This window comes from Pinus tabuliformis, chromosome 8, assembly GCF_031772625.1.
Source record: "Pinus tabuliformis cultivar Carrire ecotype Pingquan chromosome 8, CPIR1, whole genome shotgun sequence".
In the NCBI taxonomy this organism is placed as follows: domain Eukaryota; kingdom Viridiplantae; phylum Streptophyta; class Pinopsida; order Pinales; family Pinaceae; genus Pinus; species Pinus tabuliformis.
Window position 1 is genome coordinate 1,687,111,788 of NC_142294.1, and position 24,402 is coordinate 1,687,136,189.

Genomic DNA, 24,402 nt, shown 5'->3' on the forward strand with positions numbered 1-24,402 from the left:
CAAGCAAGCTCCTCAGGCTTGGTATGCCAAAATGGATAGCTTTCTTTTAGAATCTGGCTTTTCTAGGTGTCATTCTGACAATACTGTCTACACCAAGAAAGTGGGAAACACTCTTATCATCCTTGTTCTTTATGTTGATGATCTTATCCTTACTGGTAGTGATCCCAACCTTATAAACCATGTGAAGTCTAGCCTCAAAAGGAAATTTGAAATGATAGACTTAGGACACTTACACTATTTTCTCAGTCTTCAAGTCTTGCAATCCAAGGAGGGTATTTCCCTTTCCCAGTCCAAGTATGCTTGTGATATTCTACGTCATTTTCACATGGAAGACTGTAAGCCAGCCCCTTCTCCCTTTCAGTCTGGAGTCAAACTCTCAGTCACTTGTACTTCTCCTGAAGTTGATGCTACCTTATACCGTCAACTTGTAGGAAAACTTTTGTATCTAACCCATACTCGTCCCGAACTTTCCTTTGCTGTTGGCCTTGTTGCTCGGTTCATGCAAAACCCCCATGAAAGTCATTGGAAAGCAGCTAAAAGAATACTTCGTTATGTTCAAGGTATAGTTCAGTTTGGGATTCATTACAGTGCCAAAGCATCTCCTCTATTGGTTGGTTTCACTTATTTCGATTGGGCTGGTGACCCTGATGATCAGAAGTCTACTTCCGGTTATGTCTTCACTCTTGGTTCAGGACCTATTACATGGGCTTGTAAGAAACAGGGTGCCATTTCTCTTTTGTCAGCAGAAGCAGAGTATCGTGGTGCCATGGAAGCTAGTAAGGAAGCCTTGTGGCTTCGTCAGATCCTATCAGAGTTTGGCTTTGAGCAGCAACATGCGACTACACTTTGGTGTGATAATCAAAGTGCCATTCAGCTATGCAAAGATCCAGTCCAACATCAGTGCAGCTAACACATTGAACTACACATGCACTTCATCAGAAAACTCATTCATGACCATATTCTTGATGTACAATATTGTTCAACAGATGATCACAGCTGATGCTTTTAGTAGTTGTCGATCTGGTGACATGTACATTTTTAATGGTAATTCAACAAAGAAATTTACTTTGTATCCTATAGCAAAAGAAAACAAAGAAATAGATGACAAGGAATGGATTGATGATGAAGATGTTATTCAACCTATCTTTACTATGTTAGAAATTAGTGAAGATAGTCAAATTTTGAACATAATGGAAAATTCTGAAACATCTTCAGAATATGATCATGCACAATTGCAGGAAGAATCTAATGTTTATTACTTGTCATCTAAGCAAACGTCTCTCTATTCTATGGAAGAGTTTGGTAGCTCTACAATTGAAATTTTCCAAGTAGGACGTTGAATGTAAATAAAGACTTGGAGAAATTACAACAAGAAGAGCTAACCAAAATATTACAAAAACATTTTGCTGCATTTACATGGGAGTATACTGATATGAAAGGTATTGATCCTAAGACTTGTATCCATCATATCTATATTGAGGAAAATAGTAGACCAATCAAACAACCTCAAACAAGGATGAATCCAAATCTTAGGGAGATTTTGAAGGAAGAGCTCAAAAAATTACTCAATGTAAACTTCATTTACCCAATTTTAGATAGCTAATGGGTTTCTCCTTTGGTCGTTGTGCCTAAAAAGAATGGTAAATGGAGGGTGTGCATTGATCACCGAGAATTGAATAAATAAACCTTGAAAGATCACTTTCCTTTTCCCTTCATAGATCATGTATTAGATACATTAGCAGGTAAAAAGTATTTCTCATTCTTGGATGGTTTTAGTGGTTCTAATGAAATTCAGGTAGCACTTGAGGATTAGGATAAAACCAAATTTACTTGTCCATGGGGAAATTATGCCTACCGAGTGCTTCCTTTTGGGTTATGTAATGCACCAAAAACATTCCAAAGAGCAGTACTAGGAATGGTTTCTGATCTAATACATGATTGTGTAGAGGTATATATGGATGATTCTATAGTCTATGGTAACACATTTGAAGAAGCTTTGGAAAATTTGGAAAAGGTCCTTCAAAGATGTAAAGAGACAAACCCTTCATTAAGCCATGAAAAATGCTTTGTGATGTTTACAGAAGGTATTGTTTTAGGACATCACATTTTGTGAGATAGGATTAAAGTGGGCAAATCAAAAGTTGAAGTCATCTCTAAGTTACCATTTCCAAATTGCCCAAAAGATGTTAGAAGTTTTCTAGGATTTACAGGATATTATAGAAGGTTTATAGAAAACTTTACCAAAGTAGCATCTCCACTCTTCAAATTTCTTACAAAAGATTGTGAATTCAAGTGGAATCTTGATTGCCAATTAGCATTTGAAACATTAAAAGAAAAAATATCTAAAGCACCTATCTTAAGAGGACCAAATTGGAAACTTCATTTCCATATTTCTACGGATGCTTTAGATACAGCTCTAGGAGATGTATTGGGACAAAAAGATTTGATTCCTTATACCATTTACTATATAAGTAAAAATTTGACTCCCATTGAGTTTAATTATACAATGATTGAAAAAGAATTCTTAGTTGTTGTTCATGCAATTAACAAGTTTAAACACTATATAACATGCTATGAAACTTTTGTTCATACAGATCACTCTACAGTTAGATATTTGATGAATAAACCTATTACTAATGGTAGAGTTACAAGATGATTTTACTTTTGCAATAATTATTACTAATGGTAGAGTTACAAGATGATTTTACTTTTGCAATAATTCAACAATACTATGCTAGATAGACCTAGAAAACAAACCACAATTGCTGATTTCTTGCCCAGGATTCATAATATCAAAGAAGACTCTCTGGTTAAGCATATGTTTCCCAATGAATATTTATTTGTAGCAACTACTCAAACTGCTTGGTTTGTAGATGTTGCTAACTACTTGGTTACAGGGAAGTCACCTTCACATTTATTTCCTAGAGAGAAAAGAAAGATTCTTCAAGATAGTGCAAGATGTTCATGTATCACTAACGAATTGTATAAAACAGCGCCATATCTTATGACGAGAAGGTGTGTCATGGAAAATGAAATGCCTAATATTCTCAAATCATGTCATGATAAGCCATGTGTTGGACACTTTGCTAACAATAGGACAACCTATAAAATCCTTTCTTTAGGATATTATTGGCCATCCACTTTCAAAGGGGCTTTAGACTTTATGTGACCTATTAATCCTCCATCCAAGTAGAAAAGGTATTTATTGGTATGCACTGATTATATCACCAAATGGGTAGAAGCCAAAGAATTACTTTTTGCTAACAAAACAGCAGTAATTAGTTTTATTTTTGAGGATATTTTTACTCGCTTTGGTGTTCCAAGAGAAATTGTGATAGATTAGGGAACTCAATTCACATCTAACATGATGAAGAGGCTTATGGAAGAGTACAAGATCAAGCATAGGAAATCCACTCCATATCATCAACAAGCAAATGGTCCAGTGGAGTCTACAAATAAAGTGATCAAAGGAATCCTCACGAAGCCTGTGCATCTACATAGAAGAGATGGGGCAGAAACACTTCTTGAAGCCTTGTGGGCCTATAGAACTACATGGAAGAACACAATAGGACATACACCGTATGAACTTGTTTATGGGAAGCAAGTCCTGTTTCCCATAGAGTTCCAAGTCAAAACATTCAAGAGGGCAGTCCAGTTGGGGATGGATTTATTAGAAGCTCAAAATCGTAGACTGGAGTAGTTGAATGAACTTGATGAAATCGGACAAGAGGTTGTTCAAAGAACTACTCTAGTTCAGCAATGGAGGACTAAGTGGCATGACAAGTACATAAAAGACAAGAAGTTTCAAGAGGGAGAATGGGCATTGTTATTTGATTCAAAGTTTAATGATTTCAAGGAAAGTTTCAAACTCATTGTCTTGGGCCATAAGAGATTGAAAATGTTTTTAGTAATGGAGCAGTAAGAATCATAACAATAGCTGAGAATCAAACTCCTCTCCTTGTAAATGGTCATAGGTTGAAACTTTATCAAAAACCAATCTCAAAGGATGAGTTCATCAAGATCTTTCAAAATAATTCTGAAATGAAGTTGGTGAGGAATAATCCTTCTTCTCCACCAACTTAGTCTTTGTTCTTTTCATCATATCTAAAAAAAAAAATTATAAGTTTGAAATCCAATCATTGATTGGCATGCTTATACAGAAAATACAGGGTTAAAATCAGAAGACTCTGACACCCTATATTTTCCAAAAGAAATGGTTACTCATTATGCATTCTAAAAATTCATTTTTTTACTTCATTTCATTCTATTTTACTTTTGCAAGTTTCACTCCAATCCACCACCATATTCCACCAATAAATTTTTCTTCTTCGCCATTTCTTCCATCTCCATTTTCATTTCCATTTTGTCATATTTTCATCTACACAGTAATATCCATTTCATTCATTCACAAAGTCACATTTTATTCTCTATTTTACATTCCACAGTTGTTCGCATTCCGCAGTTGTTCAAGTTCCGTAGCTGACCCTGTTTTGCAGCCAATCTGACTCTGTAGTAATAGATTGATCATTAGTTCAAGAATAAAGAGGCCAGTTCATAATAAATTTCATGCGCAAGTAATGGAGGGTAAAACAACTTTTGAAGACATATCAACATCTAAGCACCTGAAGAAGCAAACAACAAAAGGTTAGCAAGCAGAAAGGTATGGTTCTAGAGGTAAGCACAAAAAATTATTTCAAATAGCAATATAAAACATAAATTGTATAACTCGTATAATCACACTACTCCTTGACTTGTCATCATAATATTCATTTTTCGTGATTATTACACCATGCCTTATGACTTAAATGCCTGACAGTCTCATGATTTGATCTCCACTTTTAACTTGTACTTCACTGTACTTCTCCAACACATTTGTTTAATGGCTAAATACATGACATAACCCAATTGGATATAGCTCTTCACAACCCTATTGTTCCTTTATTACATCGAGTTCCTCGCTTATACTTCCACAACCTTCTTGTGTATACAAGCACTCGGATACATTGAGCACACAATCATTCATTCTATTTTCGATTCTCTCTGTGTATAGTAGTATTTTGTTTACAACCACTCCATTCCATATATCTTCTGCACTATTTCACGCATACAGCTTCCCTGTTTCATATACCCTACATGTTTTATCTCCTACTCATAGTCATTTTCCTTCTACATACTCTGTTATTTCATCTCCATATCTATAACCATTTTTGCTTCCATATACCACTGCCATATACACAGTCTTCTTCACGCAGACAATGAAGGTAAATTTGAAGAAAAGCAGAGAATAGGAGTAATGGGTCTCATTGTTAGAACAAAACCTATAGGAGTGAAATACCTAGAAGGTTATCCTCAGTTGAAAGGGATGTTGAAGAAAGCTGGTTGGCTGAGTTTCATTGAGAAATTCGATGGTCACCATAAAGAAATCACCAAGTCATTTGCTAGATCGTTTGATGGGATGGACGTGGAGATTGGTGACATAAAGTTTACAATGACTGAGTCTTTTATTGTTGCAGCAACCAAGCTACCAAAGGTTGGAGAGAGGTGGTTCAAGAATAAATAATTCCATGATGAAACTTGGAAAATCATTCTCCAAAATCCAGGTATGGACACTTCAATTTTTAAGAGAGGAATTCCCATCTCTGCACTTAAGGGAAAATGGAGTAGCATGTTACTAATTATACAAAAATTTATTACATGCGAGGGTAGATTTGGTTCCATGTATATGTATCACATAAGACTGTTGATGAATTTTCTTGAAAACGGAACCATCAATCTCCCATTCTTCCTGTTGAATAGTTTAAGGAGAATGGCCATTACTGTTCAGAAGAAAATGGAAGCCATAGAAACTAATCTTTATCACCATGGTCTCATAAAAATTCTAGTTGAATATCACTTAAAGAGTGTAGGAGACACATGGGAGAACTTTTTGATCAGAAACTTTTTCCAAGATCCACTAGAATTACCTGAAGGAAGTTCTGTGAAAAAGAGTAGGAGAAGGAAAACCAGTCTTACAATTCAAAACACTCCTACAACTTCAGCAAAACAAAGCACTAAAGAAGAGCCTCTCTCTAAAACATTAACAGAGATCAACAAGTAGAAAAGATGGACAAGAAATATGAAAGGAAAAGTTGAGGAAATCCATAGAAACACTCATGAATCTTCACCAGAAGATGAACAATTACTTTCTGAGAGATTAGTCTATGTCAAGGATAAATATAAGAAAGACAAGGAGAAGGGGAAAAGAAGACAAGTTATGGAGGAAGAGATCATAGGCTGATCTAAATTTGAAACTACTTGTAATTTATTTGCAAGGTATTCAATTTAGAATTATACATGTTTAAAAGATTTCCATGTCTTGCAGAAAGAAAACAAATGAAATTTTCAGCTGTTCATGACCCATTTAAGCATAGCAGATTTATTTCCTTTTACTGTTTAACACACTAAAACGAATTTGTTTTGTAAAATAAATCAACCACGGATGCAAAAGAAGTTGATAAAGTAGTTCACCTCTCCTGGGCTACGTCTGTTGGGTCGAAAGCTCCCAAATGGGCTTGTCCTTGTTTTCATTAAATGCTCAAATTGAAAATACAGCTGAATAAAAGCATCTACAGGTGAAATATATGGTAAAAATGGATTCAGAACACTTGAATCCTTTAGGAGTGACTATTGGATCACCTCCAATGGATACCTACAACCCTATACAGTCTTCACAAAACTGGGCCCTGGTGGCTCCTAGAACTTTCGTGGCTCCAAAACCTCTTGAAATGACATCAGATGGCTGTAAGACCTGTACCAATGGCTTCAGAAGGTCGAAAATACCGAAAATCAAAAACAAATTCGTCCAAAACCGCCTTTCCTAGCCAAAGTTATGGCCATTTAATGATCCCCTCTAGTTTAGCCTAAAAGAACTCCAGCTAACTTTAGTTAATGTCCAGTTAGCTCCGCCAAATCTGGGCGTCCGCCAGATTTGGTGCCACTACCAAAAAATCTGCCAATCTAACTGTTACTTAACTGCCCACAAATTCCACATGTGACCACGTTGTAGTTATTCTTGGATTGCACGCTGATGGTTAGGTTTGGCCCACGGTTCGCGGCCCAAGGTCATATAGTATGGGAGGGGCTGGTCCCCTTTGGTTTCCGCCCCACTGAAGTTTAGACTTCATATTAAATTCTTTTCACCCTTCTAACAAGAACCAATACCGTGGGCTAACGATAAAGAACTTGAGTGTTATGCCATAGGTCGTGGGTTCAAAACTTTGAACTCCCAAAAAATTTTGATTATATCTGCCCATGAGCTTGCTGACGTCATCTAGGGGCTACGTGGCGGTCTCCAGGCCTGCCATGTGGCAGCCTGTGATTGGTTGCTGAAAAGGGAATATTGCTTGGAATATTCCAAGGAATATTATGCGGAATATATCTTTTTTATTTTTTTTTTTCAAAAATTAAAATTTCCAATGTTATTGACAAATTCTTCTTTTTGCCATAACTTCCACATACGATGACTATTTTTTGAACTGTTTGTGGCGCCGGAATCAGGATGACGAGCATTTTTCGGTCGTTCAACTTTGAACCAGTTCTAAGCACTTTAAATTTTGAGCATTTTAAGACACTTAGGACATGAGCACCTGATCACGCCTCCCCATTGGGAAGCTTTTGGACCCCAAAAGCCTTCAACTACTTGTTAAAGAGGTGAGGGTATATCTCCCTCACTCTGTCCACCTCCATCCACTTTGCCTTGTTCAGTTTGCTGCCTTTGAAACCAACCCGAACATAATCTACACTGCCCCTTCTTGAAGTGTGTGTCCTTCTGTCAAGGATTGTATCTTCTTTCAGCTCATCTAAGAATTCTGGCGAGAAATATTCTATAGATGGCAGCTGAACAGAACTTTCATGATCAACAACCAAAGGAGTTTCATACAAACGTAAGTTCTCCACATTGACAATAGAATACATTTGCATGTAGGAAGGAAAATCTAATTGAAAAGCATTATTTCCAACCTTCTTGAGGATTTTGAATGGAACATAATGAATAGGCTTTAGATTTTTACCTTCTCCTTGCATCCTTTCCTTACTAATATACAGCCATACCTCATCCCCTTCTTGAAACTTGTGATCGACTCTATGCTTGTCGTGTCTTTCCTTGTACTTGCCTTGACTCTTCTCAAGCTGTTCTTGAATTTGCCGATGTATTTGCTGAATTCTTTCAATGAATGAACAAGCTTTGTCAATATCACTATGTCCCTCAATGGCAACATCTTTCTCAAGAATGAAATCAAGAGGCGATTTTTGGCAAGTAACCAAAACAATCTTCAAACGGTGAGGTGCTTGTGGAAGAGTGCTTGGCACGATTGTAAGCATGCTATATGTAGTGCAAATGTTCATCCCAAAGCTTGGGATGCTTGCTGCAATAACCTCTCAAGAGGTGCACAATGGTTCTGTTAACTTTGGTTTGTCCATCTGTTTGCAGATGGAAAGCAGTACTTTTCTTCAACTTTGTGTCCATCATCTCCCATAGGTTGGACAAAAAATTCCCCACAAATCTGGAATCCCTGTCACTAATAATGGATGTAAGCAAACCAAAGTGAATCCGTACATGATGAAAAAATAATTCAGCAGTTCGTTCAGCAGTTATAGTTTTCTTACAAGGCATAAGTATACACATTTTGCTGAAACGATCAACTACTACATATAAATAATCATGCTGCTTTCTAGATTTTGGCAAACCTCCTACAAAATCCATAGAGATGATCTCCCATGGTCTAGAAGGTACCGGCAAAGGAGTATACAAACCAAGCTTCCTATTGCTAGGCTTGCTTGTAGCACATAATGAACATACTCTTATGAACCTTGAAACAGAATCTAGCATGCGAGGCCAATAGCAATACCTCTGTAGATGTGAAACTGTTTTTCTCACACCAAAATGCCCAGCAATAAGAGAAGAATGAGCTTCTCTTATGCCATTTATTCTCTCCCCCTGTGGTATACACAACTTGCCCAAATGAAACAGCAAATTGTTATGCATGTGATAGTCATTTTCCTCTACATGATTCCCTTTACTCAAGTTAGCATACACATCTTTAAAGTCATCATCAGATGCATATTGTTCTATGTAACTATCATGTACAATGGAATCATTCTTAAGTAAAGTAACAGCACCAATAATAGGCCTGGAAAGCATATCAACAACCTTATTCAAAGTAACTTTCTTGTACCTTATTACCAAATGGAACTGTTGCAAGAAGCCCATCCATCTGAAGTGTCGTGACTGTTGTAACTCTCTTTGTGATTGCAAGTACTGTAAGGGCTGATGGTCGGTATGTATAACAGTTTCTTTTCCCATCAAATAGTGTTTCCACTTTTTGACACTTTGTACCAACGCATACAACTCCTTATCATATGTAGGATAATTTACAACAGCACCATTAAAAGTTTCAGAATGAAAAGCAATAGGCTTACCATGTTGTAGAAGAACTGCACCCATGGCATAATCACTAGCATCGGTTTGTATCTCAAATGGTTGTCTCAAATCTGGTAATGCAAGGACTAGAGCTGAACTAATCTTCTCTTTCAAAGATTTGAAAGCTTTTTGCTGCTTCCCTCCCCATTGGAAAGCATGCTTCACACTTGTCACTGCATGCATAGGAGCTGCTATAGAAGAGAAGTTAGAGATAAACTTCCTCCAATATTGAGTTGCACCCAAAAAACTTCTTACCTCTGTTATGGATTTGGGAGTAGGCCACTTCACAATCACCTCAATCTTAGCAGGATCAATTCTCAAAGCACCTCCTCCTACTATGTGTCCCAAATAAACCAAAGAAGTCTTTCCAAATTCACACTTTGACATTTTAATAAATAACCGATTCTTCTTCAAAACATCAAGTACTTTCATAACATGCATGACATGATCTTCTCTAGACTTGCTGAAAATTAAGATGTCATCTAAGTAGACAATAACGAAAACATCAAGAAAAGGACGCAAGACATCATCTATTACCCACATGAAAGTTGCAGCTGCATTGCACAAACCAAACGGCATCACAAGCCACTCAAAGAGTCCTTGTTTGGTTTTAAAGGCTGTCTTCCAAATGTCACTTTCTTCAATTCTTACTTGATGATATCCACTACGCAAGTCTAGCTTAGTGAAATATCAAGTATCTTTCAACTGATCTACCAAATCATCTATCCTTGGGAGTGGGTAACAATTCTTTACCGTTATCTTGTTCAAGGCCCTGAAATCAACACACATACGCCAAGTGCCATCTTTCTTTGGAATCAATACAATTGGTGAACCACATGGCGAAGTACTTGGCCTTATGAAACCCTTGTCCAACAAGTCCTTGATTTGCTTCTTTGTTTCAGAATTCTCCATAATAGACATGCGGTACATGCCTATGTTCGAAAGAGGACAATTTTGATGCAAATGGCTTTCGTGTTGGATCTCCCTCTTAGGAGGCAAACCAGTTGGCTCCTGAAACATCTCATGATATGCACCAACTACATCATACAGATCTAATTTAAGTTTTGGATCACAATTTTCAAATGACTCATGATTCACATCAACCTTGGGCTTAATCATAAGAAGAACAAAATTCTTACTTGAATTGACCAGCCTTTTTACCTGTCCTGCATTCACCATCGCTATATTTGTCTTCTTGCGATGAGCTCTAACAATGAACTCTTTGCCATCTTTGAAAAGATGATATTTGTTTTCATGGCGATGAAAGATAGCTTTCCTATCAAACAAGTAAGTACTTCCCAAAACAATTCCTGCTATATCAAAAGGTACCACATCAAGTTCAACTGTGTCAATAAAATCTGCAGTAATTGCAAAGCGCAATGTGCACTTTCTTGAAACTTGCAAATTTACATCCTTGCAAATCCATCCAAGTGGATATGGATTCGGATGTGGAATGGTCTCAAGTTTAAGCTGCTTGACCAAGTCTTCTGATATAAGATTTGCTTGTGACCCACTATCAAAAAGTGTGTCAATTTTAGTATGTTTTGAAATCACCCTCACATGAAATAGTTCAATTCTTTCTTCCTCATTAGGAGCTTGTACATGGCAGTTTGAGGTACTAGTGCTGGCTTGAGTTTCAATTTATTTTCCCTTCAAGTTTTTCAAACCCATGGCTGCATTTTTTGTTTCATCACCCGAATCATCCCCTAAATCCTGTGGTGTAGATGTAGTAGCAGCAATTTTCTGTTTCCCTTTGGATTTGTTAAATTGAGGTCTTTTTTCAGGATATAATTTCCAACAGTTTTTCTCCTCATGTCCTGGTTTAGAACAGTGTTTACAAATCACTTTCTCACTCTCCTGTTTGATAGATGCATTCTTTTTGCTCTTTCCCTTGGAGGTTTTCTCTTTTTTTTTCCCCTTGGTGGTCTTGTTTCTACCCTCTTCAAATGTGTTTTTTCCGCTTGCCTCTAAATGGGTAGCTTGGACACAAACCTCGTCGAGGCTAGTAGGGTTAAACATCAAGATGGTGTGTCTAAGGTAGCTATGCAAGCCACCAATTTATTTCAACAAGGTTTCCTGGGTCTGTAAATCTACCCCTAACAAGAGAGTTCTCCTCCTAAATTCTTGGGTGTAGTCTTGGACACTCTGACCCTTGAGTTGTCTGAAATTTGCCAGTTCACAATGGCTTTCTGCATGTGAGCAAGAGGATAAAACTATTTTTTAATGGCTAACAGAAATTCAGGCCATGTTAAGGCAACCTTACCAAATTTCTTGATCTCCTCTTTAGTCTTGGCCTCCCACCAGACCAATGTTGCTCCATCCATTCTCAAAGAAGCCAACTAAATCTTTGTGGCATCATCATGCATATTCTGGATCCTCAAGTAAACTTCCAACTGCCTAATCCAGTTGTCAAGCTTTTCTGCATTCACTTCACCATTAAACATAGGTAATTCGAATTTTACATCAAGCTTCAAAAAAGGAATTTTTCTAGAGGATCTATGCTTATGCACAGAAGAAGAAGATGAGGATGAAGAGGAAGAAGGTGACGATGGGGGTGGTTGATCACCATTTCCTCCATGTCCTTTCTTGGAATGATCATCATCCTTCTTACCTCCTGAAGAGCCCTCTCCTTCACGTGGATGTTTGGACCCTTCTCCAGCCAATTTCTCATTTCTTTCTTGGTACAATATCCTCACCGTTTTAGTGAGGTCCAAGAAAGCCTTTCTGAAAACTCTTTCTTCTTCTTTTGGATCCATGTCTGTAGGAATTTATCCTTCATGTGCAGACATTCTTGAAGCTTATGCTGAGACTCTTGAGGGTGAAATTGAAGGTGGAGGTGATGGGTCTCTGGCCTTCCTTGACTGAGGATTCTCTTGTTCTCTAGTCAACTGTCCTTCCCCTCTTTTAAGTTTCAACCTGGTAAGCATCAATACTTGCAAGAAAGTTAGAAGATCTTTGGACAAAACCCTGAGCTCTGATACCAACTTGATCTGAATTTGAAACTACTTGTAATTTGTTTGCAAGGTATTCAATTCAGAATTATACATGTTCAAAAGATTTCCATGTCTTGCAGAAAGAAAACGAATGAAATTTTCAGTTGTTCATGACCCATTTAAGCATAGCATATTTATTTCCTTTTACTGTTTAACACATTGAAACGAATTTGTTCTGAAAAGTAAATCAACCACAGATGCAAAAGAAGTTGATAAAGCAGTTCACCACTCCTGGGCTACGTCTCCTGGGTCCAAAGCTCGCAAATGGGCTTGTCCTTGTTTTCATTAAATGCTCAAATTGAAAACACAGCTGAATAGAAGAATCTACAGGTGAAATAGATGGTAAAAATGGATTCAGAACACTTGAATCCTTTAGGATTAACTATTGGATCACCTCCAATGGATACCCGCAACCCTATACAGTCTTCACAAAACTGAGCCCTAGTGGCTCCTAGAACTTTCACGGCTCCAAAATCTCTACAAATGACCTCAGATGGCTGTAAGACCTACACCAATGGCTTCAGAAGGTTTAAAATGCCCAAAATAAAAAAAAAATCGTCAAAACCGCCTTTCCTAGCCAAAGTTATGGCCATTTAATGATCCCCTCCAGTTTAGCCTAAAAGAACTCCAGTTAACTTTAGTTAATGTCCAGTTAGCTCCGCCAAATCTGGGCGTCTGCCAAATTTGGCGCCACCGCCAAAAATTCTACCAGCCTAACTGTTACTTAACTATCCACAAATTTCGCATGTGACCACCTTGCAGTTATTCTTGGATTGCGCGCTGGTGGTTAGGTTTGGCCAACGGTTCTCGGCCCAATGTCATATAATATAGGAGGGGTTGGCCCTTAGGGGCTGGCCCGCTTTGGTTTCCGCCCCACTGAAGTTTATACTTCATATTAAATTCTTTTCGCCCTTCTAACAAGAACCGATACCGTGGGCTAACGGTAAAGCGCTTGAGTGTTATGCCATAGGTTGTGGGTTCAAAACTTTGAACTCCCAAAAAATTTTGATTATATCTGCCCATGAGCTTGCTGACGTCATCTGGGGGCCACGTGGTGGCCTCCGGGCCTGCCACATGACAGCCTGTGATTGGTTGCTGAAAAGGGAATATTCCTTGGAATATTCCATAGAATATTCCTTTTTTAATTTTTTAAAAAAAATTAAAATTTCCAATGTTATTGACAAATTCTTCTTTTTGCCATAACTTCCTCATACGGCGACCGTTTTTCGAACCATTTGTGGTGCCAGAATTAGGAAGACAAGCACTTTCCAATCGTTCAACTTTGAACCAGTTCTGAGCACTTTAAATTTTGAGCATTTTACGACACTTAGGACATGAGCACCTGATCATAGGCTCCCAAAGTTTGAGGAGAAGTTCTAGAGTCAAGGGAAGAGTGAAGAAAGTAAAATCAAAAGAGGCACTGTTCATATATTTGGGAGAAGAAAATCCAACATATTCCCAAGATAATATCTCATTTGAACAAAGCCCATATCACTCTCCTCAACAAAACTTTGAAAGAAACCCAAAGAGAGTCTCTCCAGGGATTGACCCAATCCAACAATAGATTTATGATTATATTGAGTCACTAGAGAAAAATAATACATCAGTAGATCAAGGGACTTCATCCAACCCTGAGCAACTAGCTACATCACAAGAGACTTTGACTAGCTCACTTAAGTAGGAAATCTATGAGCTAGAGGTTTTAAATAGGCATATTCAGAAGGAAAATGAAGCCTTAAAAGAACAAAACAAGCTGGATAAAATTATCCATGATAAAACTATGCTTCATTTGGTTCTGTGGCATAAGAAGAAAAGAAAAATAAAGAGGAAAAGCAAGAAGATAAACAGGCTCTCAGTAACCTCAAGTATAGATTCCTCATGAGGAAGCCTAGGATAGTAGTTACAGCAAAGAAAAGCAACAAGAGGTTGGGTGTTTTGGCTAAAGTCTCGGAGAAAATGTAGTAAAAGGAGAGTGTTTAAAATTTTGATTGCATGGGGACATGCAAGAGTCTTGTAGTGGGGGGGTTATGTTGAGTTCCAAAACTGCCTCTCTCTTAAGCAACTTTCTCGTCCTTTTTCCTTTTCTTTTCCATGAACAACGCATCCTTAATCATCAAAATCCATTGCACATTGCCTCAAGGATTATGTTTCAGTGATTTACAAGTTATACTTTTATGTTTGTTATTTGAATAGGTTTTTTGTCTTTAAACTACAGAATGCAGCCACATTCCATAGCTAATCAGCTATTCTACAACCATCTCCATGATTTTGTAGGTTACAGGTGTCAATAGAGGAAAGGGACCACATGGGTACCTTGGAAAATGTCAAAGCATGGATTGTATCCTAAAGAAACCTATGGCAAGTAGGACTCTGTTTTTCACACGATTCTCAGTGATGGATCCGAGGCAGTCTCCTGAAGCCAAGGACCTCATCTGACACCTACAAAAAAAAAAACCAACAGACACTATTAGGAGATTTATGTTTCAAGGCAACCAGAGACAAGAATTTTGCATACATTACCTATCTACGTGTTTTTCTCTAGCTGATTTCTCTCTTCAAATAGTTGTATATTTTTTTCCTATAAATACCAGCATGTAGAATGCAGAACAAGTTCAAGTTTTTGCTTATGTAATAGTGCAAATTTCCGCTTTGTAGTGTGAAAAACTTAGCTCTCTGTTTTAATATAAAAACTATATTTTCAATGGATACCTGAAGCACTTGTGAAGTGTTGATTTCATGTTGATAATTTGAGACCTTGCAGAGGGCCCCTACATGGTCAAGGGTACATTTTATTTTTGTTTTGTATTTGATAGTTTAGTTGTACATTCACTGTGTTTTTCATTATGTTTATAATCGTTTTCTAACTCTGTTTGTAAATGCAACTTGTGTTATCTTTTCACTAACTCAGAGTAGTTGTATCCCACCGTAGAGTAGTCCTTTGATTTTCATTGGTCTCTAGTTTTCTTATCAGTAGTTTTAAGTTGATTTCAGTAGCATAAATTAATTCATTCTATTTGTTGTTCATTAGTTTCTACATTTAAAATTAAATTGTTCAATGCCATTTTCTTATTAGTGTAGTAACTCATGATATACATGAAGTTTTCAAAAGCCTTTCAGTTGATGATTAATCCTAAAACTAAGTGGTGAAATGTTGCATTTATAAATGAGTCTTTCATTACAATTGTTTTTCATTAGTTTTTGAGTTAATTTGTTCAATGCTATTTTCTTATCAGTTTAGTAACTCATGATATAAATGGATGTTTTCAAAATCCTTTCTATTGATGGTTAATTCTAAAACTAAATGGTGAAATGTTTTATTTATGAATGAGTCTTTCTTTGAATTTTCATGTTTACTAGTCTTAGAATGATGAAGAATGAAATCTCTCAAATTGCTAACATAAGGAGGTAGTTCTCCCTAAATTATGTAGCAGAGTGACAACAATACTTCATTTAGCCTTGCTTTCATAATAGAATAGTTGCAATTTCATTTTTAGTTTTTCACTTAGTTTAGCTGCAATTCCATCTTCAGTTGTTCATTAAGCTTTAATTCTATAATAGATTAGAAAGTAGAGGTAATCTTATTTCTAGTATTTCATTTTTGGTTTATCATAGATAGCTGCAATCTCATTTGCTCATTTAAGCTTTGGTTTTGAATTTGGGTAGATAGTAGTTTTAAGTCCTTTCAGTTCATGTTTTGGAAACAATCATAATAGCAAGAAAAGAAGCTTTGTTTTCATTTTCTTGTTTACAAACTTTACTTCCAAATTTGGCCTAAAAGCACTTTTAGATCTCATTTCATTTCTCTAGATTCTTAGCAGTAGTAGATTAACATTTTGTAGACTACATTGTAGAACATGAGGAATCAAAAGAAAAAAACCAAAAAAAAACCATGAAACTCAAAAACAGTGAGGTAAGAGGGTCATCTAGCACATACAGTGCACTACACTTCATCAGTTTACGACACCCAGATTGATAATTTATGTAGGAATTCAGGACACTAAATTGATTGAATAGATATTATTTCAAAATCCTCCAAGATTTGAGATATGGCGTGAATACCCCAACACATGAAAAGTTCAGCATCCATTACTTTCTCCTTCAGTCTCTTGTTGACTCCAGCACCAAGGTATAAGCAGGAAATTTACAGCAGCTGGCTCACCATGGCCTAATCAAGATCCTAGTATATGAAGTCCTCCATACCCTTACAATCCCTATAGCATTGGAAGTTTTCAAAAATATGACAGCTAAGGATGACATCAAGGGATTAACCTATGATGTCATCCTGCTGTCAATGAGGAGAGAGAACAACAAGGAGGTGAAGATGAAGCCAGTGGTGACATAGAAAAGCAAAAGAGGAAGGAGGAAAGAAAAGAAATAGAATAAGAGGTAGAAAAAGAGACAAAGAAGGAGAACGTAAAAGAGACAGAAGTGGGAGAAAAGGAGACAGAGAGGGCACAACAAAGAGAAGAGTCCCCTGAAACTTGGGAACGGGAATCAGCAATTGCCCTCATTGCCCTCGGCACACTAGTCAAGTAGAAGTGGAAGATGAAAAGAAAAACCTCCATGTATTTCAGGGCAAGGAAGAGTACCAGAATTAAAACATGCAAACCTCAACCCTCATCAAAGACTCCCATTAACATTGAAGATTCACCATCTGCCAAGGTGAAAGAATATCCTTCTAAGACACCCATAACTTATGAAAATGGGACTACAAGATCTGCTAGATGGAAAGGAAAGGAAATTTTACAAGACCCCAAGCCAGACCTACTAGAGGTTCAAACAGTCCTACAGGAGACACTGTGCAAACTACAGGGGACAAAATAACTTGAGGAAAATATGGGAGGACATCCAAAGGAGAAAGAGGAAGCATAAGAGCTACAAGAACCTGACCCCCAACCTAATATTTCCTCCTACTACAATCTACTTGAGAGAGGCAAGATAATCCCGTAGAAATTTGCAATTCCACTATTTTTCGAATTGGAAAAAGAGAGAGTGAGAACGCATAGGTGGATGTGGATAGCCAAGTCCAAAGAAGTTGAGGATATTGGCCACATGGAAACCAAACTCAGGGAAATGGGTAGGGAATTGATTGCTCTCAGAGACAGAGAAGCCATCACAAGAAGCCACCTTGAGAACGAGAATGAAATACTAAGGAGGTAGCTACAGGAGAAAGAGACTCATTTGGCATACATGGCCAGCTTATCCATGGAAACATTACAATGCAGAACACCAGCCAAATCTTATGGTATCTATCTGAAGGACCAATGGATTCATTTCCAAATAAAAACTTTGGCACAAAGAGGAACAATGCGTTTCCAAGACTACAGGAAGTTCATGGATTTGTGTGACCAAAACACCTCTAAGGACAAATAAAAGATGGCATAGTTCTATCTACACAACATGGACCTCACATACCTAAATGTGTGGGACCCCAATGCCAAGCTATGGGATCTACAATTAATGGCCATGGCCTCATGGATGAACCATGAATAATTGAGGGCAACATAAATGAAAAGAGTGTTAATAAAAGAACAGAATGAACCATTGATGATAAGATCTAATCCATCAGATCCTATGACATTCATCAACACACAAAAACTACTTGCCAAGGACCCTTAGATTGCCCCTAAATATCTAGCCAAGCAGGAACAAGCCATTGCACACATTAAAGATATGTTTAGGCTACTTGTGGAGGACTGTGTGCATGCATGCATGAGAGGATGGAAGACCCTACCCCAGAAATTGCAAGGCAGGGAATACTATTCCCCCATGAGGCTAAAGTAGGCATTGAAAAGAGTGCCAATGTACAAGTGCTCCATGCAAAGGCTGAAGGTCAAATGGATTGGCCTCAAACTGAGTCCTCCACTCATATTAGGCATGCTGGAAGGTATAAGATAAGAAGAAGAGGAGGAGCGATGGAAGGAAATAGAAAAAAAGGCAGGATTTTGTGGAAAACTTGAGTAGACCATAGCAAAAGCCTGGGATTCTAGGGAGGCCAACACGGCCATAAACGACAAAGAGATTGACTAGGTTGCTCAAAGTATGAGCAACACCTTCAGTAGGGGGTGATGATGAGCCTCATAAATGGGTAATTATATGGGCTCATTTTACCTCCTATCCTAGTCAAATAAACCATTCTCTTAGCCTATTGTATCATTTTCTTATTATATTTATGCTTATAGGGTGAGTTGAGTTAGTTACTAGCATTTGCACCTAATGTTGCAAAGGAAACACCGTAAGGTATAGTGTGTGGAAGAATATTGAAAAGTGAATAGGCTTTTGTGGGCTTTTTTGACAGCAAGGGTTGATGAATTCGAGTTTTAATTTCAGGGAGCGATGCCTAAAACCGTTGAAATGGAATGCAAGTAGCCATAAATATGCATTGAACCTGTTTAGAGACATTTGTTTGTAGTTGGTAAAAATTGTGGAGTTAAAGGTGAAGATAAATGAATAAATCCATGCAATTAACAACCGAGCAATCATATTGATTTAGAAAGGGATATTTAAGAAATCATTATTCAAATGGGAAATTAAATTAATATGCGAACAACAATCGGGCAACCATATTGATTTGGAAAGGGCTATTTAAGAAATCATTATTCAAATGGAAAATTAAATTAATATGAAGATATATTGAAAACATGTATTATAATCATTAAAGTCAATTGATTTTGTAAACAAAATATGTTAAAACCCATTGACAATGAAATGGTTGTGAGGACATAAACTATCAAAATGGTATTGATCTTTGGAACATCCCTTTTTAAGTTTGAAATGGGAAACACAAATAGTTGTGAGGACATAAACTATCAAAATGGTATTTGATGTTGAAACATCCTTTTTTAAGTGTGAAATGGAAAATACAAATAGTGTATTGTAACATCTTTTTAAAGTTTGAAATGGAAAATACAAATAGTGTGTTGTAACATCCTTTTTAAAATTTGAAATGGAAAACACAAATAGTTGTGAGGAAACAAACCATGAAAACGATATTTCATCTTGAAACATCCTTTTTCAAGTTTGAAATGGAAAATACAAACAGTGAATTGTAACAAAAGAGGTTCGAGAAGGAATACAATAGTCTAAAGAACATTGTGCTTGTCATTCCATATTTGAAGTTGTACAAAAACATGCTGGAGGTAGCGAAGACCTGAAGAAGCAGTAATGCACCTGCAAAATGTATATTTTGTTAGAATTAGTAATATGTAAATCAGCTGCAGAATTTTATTAGTAATACTTTGCAGGTGAGTTGTGTTAAAATGAATCTGGAATGAATGGTAATGAAGTTACCTTTGCTATGGGGATTCATATATTGTTAGTGGAATATGCATGGTGAATAACGGCATATGGAACACCATTGGAGGTTAATCACAGCTGGAGATGCAGTTTTTTTGCTTGCCAATATACATGTAGTTGTGCAGGTATGTTATTTCTGAGCCCATGTGGCCTGTTGCAAAAGAAAGAAAAGGTTAGAATGAGATGTACAGATAATATAAAGACATTCTAATATTTGCTTTTTGCTAATATTGATTAAAGTTGGTTGTTGTTGAAAGATATGAAAAGTATGTTATGAAATAGAATGAGGTAAATAAATGGAGGAAACCTTTTTTTGATGTCAAAGTATGGGTTGGAGTAGATTATCTGGAGGCAGCATTGAACAAAGAATTTCTTCTGCGTGTTTTCTGCGAGCAATGTTTTTGTTGTCCTTCATTTTACTGTAATGATCGAAACTGAATGCGAGGTTAATCCGGAGATCTTGTAGAGAAGGCACTCTTGAAATGGCTGTGAATGTGAGACCTTGACTTCTGTTTTCCCAATGTCAATTGTTGCTTTTGGAAGTGTCATACCTTGAGATTTATGTATGGTTAAAGCCCAAGCCATCTTCAGTGGAATTTGTGCATGACCATTTCTTTTTACTGTTGGAATAGGAAAGTGAGTGGGGTTTCTTTCATCCCAAGGAGGCCCAATGTACTTGGGAAAATCTACGACAACAAATGTTGGAATTTGTGGTGGTGCAGTTGATTCTTTGTAAAAGATGGTTACAACTTTTCCAAGGGAACCATTAACAAGACCGACTGAAACCCAAAGGTTGGAAGTCAACATAACTTTTTCGGCATTGCATAGCAATACAATTCGCTCAAGTTGCTCATCTTCAGAGGAAACACTGGAATATTTGTTGTCATCTTCTGTAATGGATCGTGCCATAGGAGTGTTTAGAGATTTCATCATTTTCTTATTATGGACCATTGTTTGAGCATTTGTTGGAAATAGATGCATGGAATCATGGAATGAACATATTTCTTCTTCTGATAAAAAGGAATCTGTGCGCGACATGAGTACATTGTAGTCGTCGATTGTTGGATTTGCATCTCTAATGTTCTGGAGAATGTTCCTGAAAGTAACCTGTGCAATGTCGTCACCTTGTTGACGAAATATTGTGTCTAATGTGATGACTGTGTTGAAGGTGTTCCACAGTGCGCTTCTGTGGCTTGTCCCTGCATATAGAGGTATGTCTTTGACGGGTGGTAGCTGACCGAGATCACCAACCAATATTATGGAACAACCACCGAAAGGAGTGTTTCTTTGGTGGGGAAATGCCTCACGAAGACGTTCATCAATATGGCTGAGAAGCTTTGGCCCAATGAAGCTTATTTCATTGATTAGTATGTATCTTATATGCCTGAGTTCTTCTTGGAATTTTACAAGAGCATTACCTTCTAAAGGCATAAGATCCTTTATAGGAAGGTGCAAAGCAGAATGGATTGTCGATGCTTGTATGTTGAAGGCATCAACCCCTGTAGGGGCGAGGAGCATGATCGGTGAAGGTTCCAGGCTTGCAAGGCCTATGAGCATATCTTTGATGCAATTAATAAGGATGGATTTTCCCGTACCAGCAGTACCTTGTATTATCATTCTGAGAGCAGGTACATAATCCTTCCTAGAAAAATGATTAAAAATAATATTTAGATATTTTCTTTGGATTGGAGATAATGTAGTAATGTTATAGACATTTTTGTGCCTTACAGCTCTAAGCATGAAATGTGCATAAGCCAAGGGCTCCTAAGTCCCTAAAATAGTTGTTCTAACCCCTAAAGGAACAAGGTCAACAAATTACAGCTTCTCCCAGAAGTTCTCCACTAGAAATTGCTCAGAATAAGTCAAAACAGGATCATTTTAGCTGCTCCACTAGCTAAGTGCGGTGCATAGCACCTAAGTCCACTAGCTAGGTGCGTTTCAACGCACCTAAATGCACTACCAGGGTGCATTGTGTAGGAAATGACAAGTGGCAGTGTCATTCCAGGAGGTGGAGAGACAATGGAAGCTTCCAGAATCTTCTCCAATGACACTTGCCTCACTGAATTCGACGAAGGATGACTAAGAGGCTTTCAGTCTCCAAGTGGAAGCAAGAACTGACAAAGAGAAGCCACTAATCAAATCATAAGCTGACTCATCCTCCTTGCATACATCTATATATGGATCCCTCATCCCAGAGATCCAGAGGCTGGAATTTCGCACATTGTAAGGAATTGTTGTTGGTTTTGAGATACATATCAGATAATTGGGTGATCTATGCTTTGTTGGGGGTGAAGAAGGGACTTCTTTGTTGGGAGGTTGATGCTGGGTCAGGAATCATCGGTTGTAACTCCTCCTGGATCTTCTTTTATATCAATAAGAACTATTTGAGTTTCTTCTCCATGCTTTTGTATCATTGATGCTTGTTACATTTGTATGGTTAACTTAAATCTGATCCTAAGTTATTTATGAATATAAACCCATGTCTTTGTATAGTTTCCTTCTTCTGTGATCTTACAGGTACTTGGTGAAGCTGGGCAAGTAAGGGAGCAGGTAGATGGAAGCTGTCAAAGAGGAGAGAGATTGGATCAAAGGACTAGCGCAAGACACAGGTTGGTTCTTCCTATTCCTCTTTGTTTATAGTTCATAAAGGAGATACAAAAGTAGTTTTCTCTGTTTGCTTCTAAGGTAGCCGTCACACCTTAGTGGGATATGTTATAGACATTTTTGTGCCTTACAGCATTGAGCATGAAATGTCCATAATCTAAGGGATCCAAAGTCCCTAAACATGTTGTTCCTACCCCTAGAGGAACAAGGCTAACAAACCACAACAATTCACAGAAGTTCTCCACCAGAAACTGCTCAAAAACAAGTCAATTCAGGATCATGTCAATGGCTCCACTGGCTGTCTGCGCTGAATGTCAAGGCCAACACTGGCTACCTGCGCTAAATGTCAAAGCCAACACTGGCTACCTACGCTGAGTGAGAGTGGACATGTGGCAAGCTCATTTCTCAAGGTGTCAAAACCCAGGAAGCTTCCAAAATGACACTTGCCTCAGGGAATTCGACTATGATGAGTAAGAGGTTCCAAATCTCCAAGTGGAAGCAAGAACCTCCAAGTGGAATCAAGAACTGACAGAGGGAGATGACACTAGTCAGATCTCAAGCTGACTCATCCTCTCTCCAAACATCTATATATGGATCTCTCCTCCATGAGATCTAGAGGTTGGAATTTTGTTATTGCAAAGAATTGTTGTTGGTTTGAGACTGAAATCATTGGGTGCTTAATGCTTTGAAGGGAGGTGAAGATAGGAATTCCATTTTGCTGGGAAGGAGATGCTGGATTAGATCCCTCTGGGTTGTATCTCTTCCTGAACCTTGTTATTCATCAATAAAGCTATCTTGGTTTCTCCTATATACTGATGTATCTTTGATGTATGATTGCATTAGTATGTTTAGTTTACTTCTAATCCTGAACTAGTTATGATTATGAATCTATGTCTTTGTGTAGTGTTCTTCTCTTGTGATCTTGCAGAGACCTGTTGAAGCTGGGCGAGCGAGAAGGCAAGTAGCTGTGAACTCCCAAAGAGAAGAGAAACCGGATCGAGGGACAAACGGAAGACACCAGTTAGTCCATCCATCTCTCTTCATTCTTAATTCATAAAGGAAGAATACTAGAATAGTTGTCTCTGTTTGTTGCTAAGGCACTGTCACACCTTAGGTGGATAGGATCATCGTGCATAGGCATTTTTCCCCACAACAAATTGGTGACTCCGCTGGGGAGATTTGTTTTAGTCATTTTATTTGTGTCTCTATCATTGTTTGTTTCATAGACTTGACAACAACAATCGAACTGCTTTTGCTATTCTCAGTTGCAAAGTAGACAGTTGCTGCTTTGATCCAATCACTGGATTTGTCTATGATCTGAAAAATGGACTCACAAATGATTTGATGATCCTTTGTGATAGATCTTAGTACCCCCTCAAAGCATCCCTTTGATTGTACCTTGCTTGTTGCTTTTATTTGGCCTGAAACCGTTGATTAATTAGCAATCTGTGACCCAAAACCCAGTGAGAAACTCTCGTTTCTCATTCAGCGTGAACCCTGTGAAGGGATTCTGCATTTCAACGCAGGTCCCGTGAAGGCCACCTGTGCTGAATGTCAAAACCCCAGTGTTGAGGTTGCGCTGATCCAGTTTTGCCTTGTGCAACTGGGGTTCTCTACTCTATGTTGCCCTGTTTTGATCTCTTTTTTTTGCAGCTTGTAACCAGCAGAGGTACCAGTCTGATAACTTCTTTTCTTTTCTTAAATTCCGCCTCCTTTTGTACAAAAAGACTGTGAGTGTTTTTATGTGTTTGTGGCGTCATTTACAGTTTTCCTTTGCATGAGTGAAATAATCATCCTGTAGCCCTTGATTCAGATCTGTTGATTGTGGTCTTAGGAGAGAGTTCATTGGCTGTTTACAGTTGATTATACATTTGCTTTTACTTATTGGTTTGAGTTTGTCTCTTTTAAGTGTCGAAAAAAGTGATCATTTCGAAAGTCGCAAAGTGTTGTATTCTCTTCTACCCTTTCTGATTTCGAAAAAGTAAACTTGTTTGTATTTGTCATTTAAAAGCAAATTCAAAGTTGTACAAAAAGCTTTCTTTGTAGGCATCA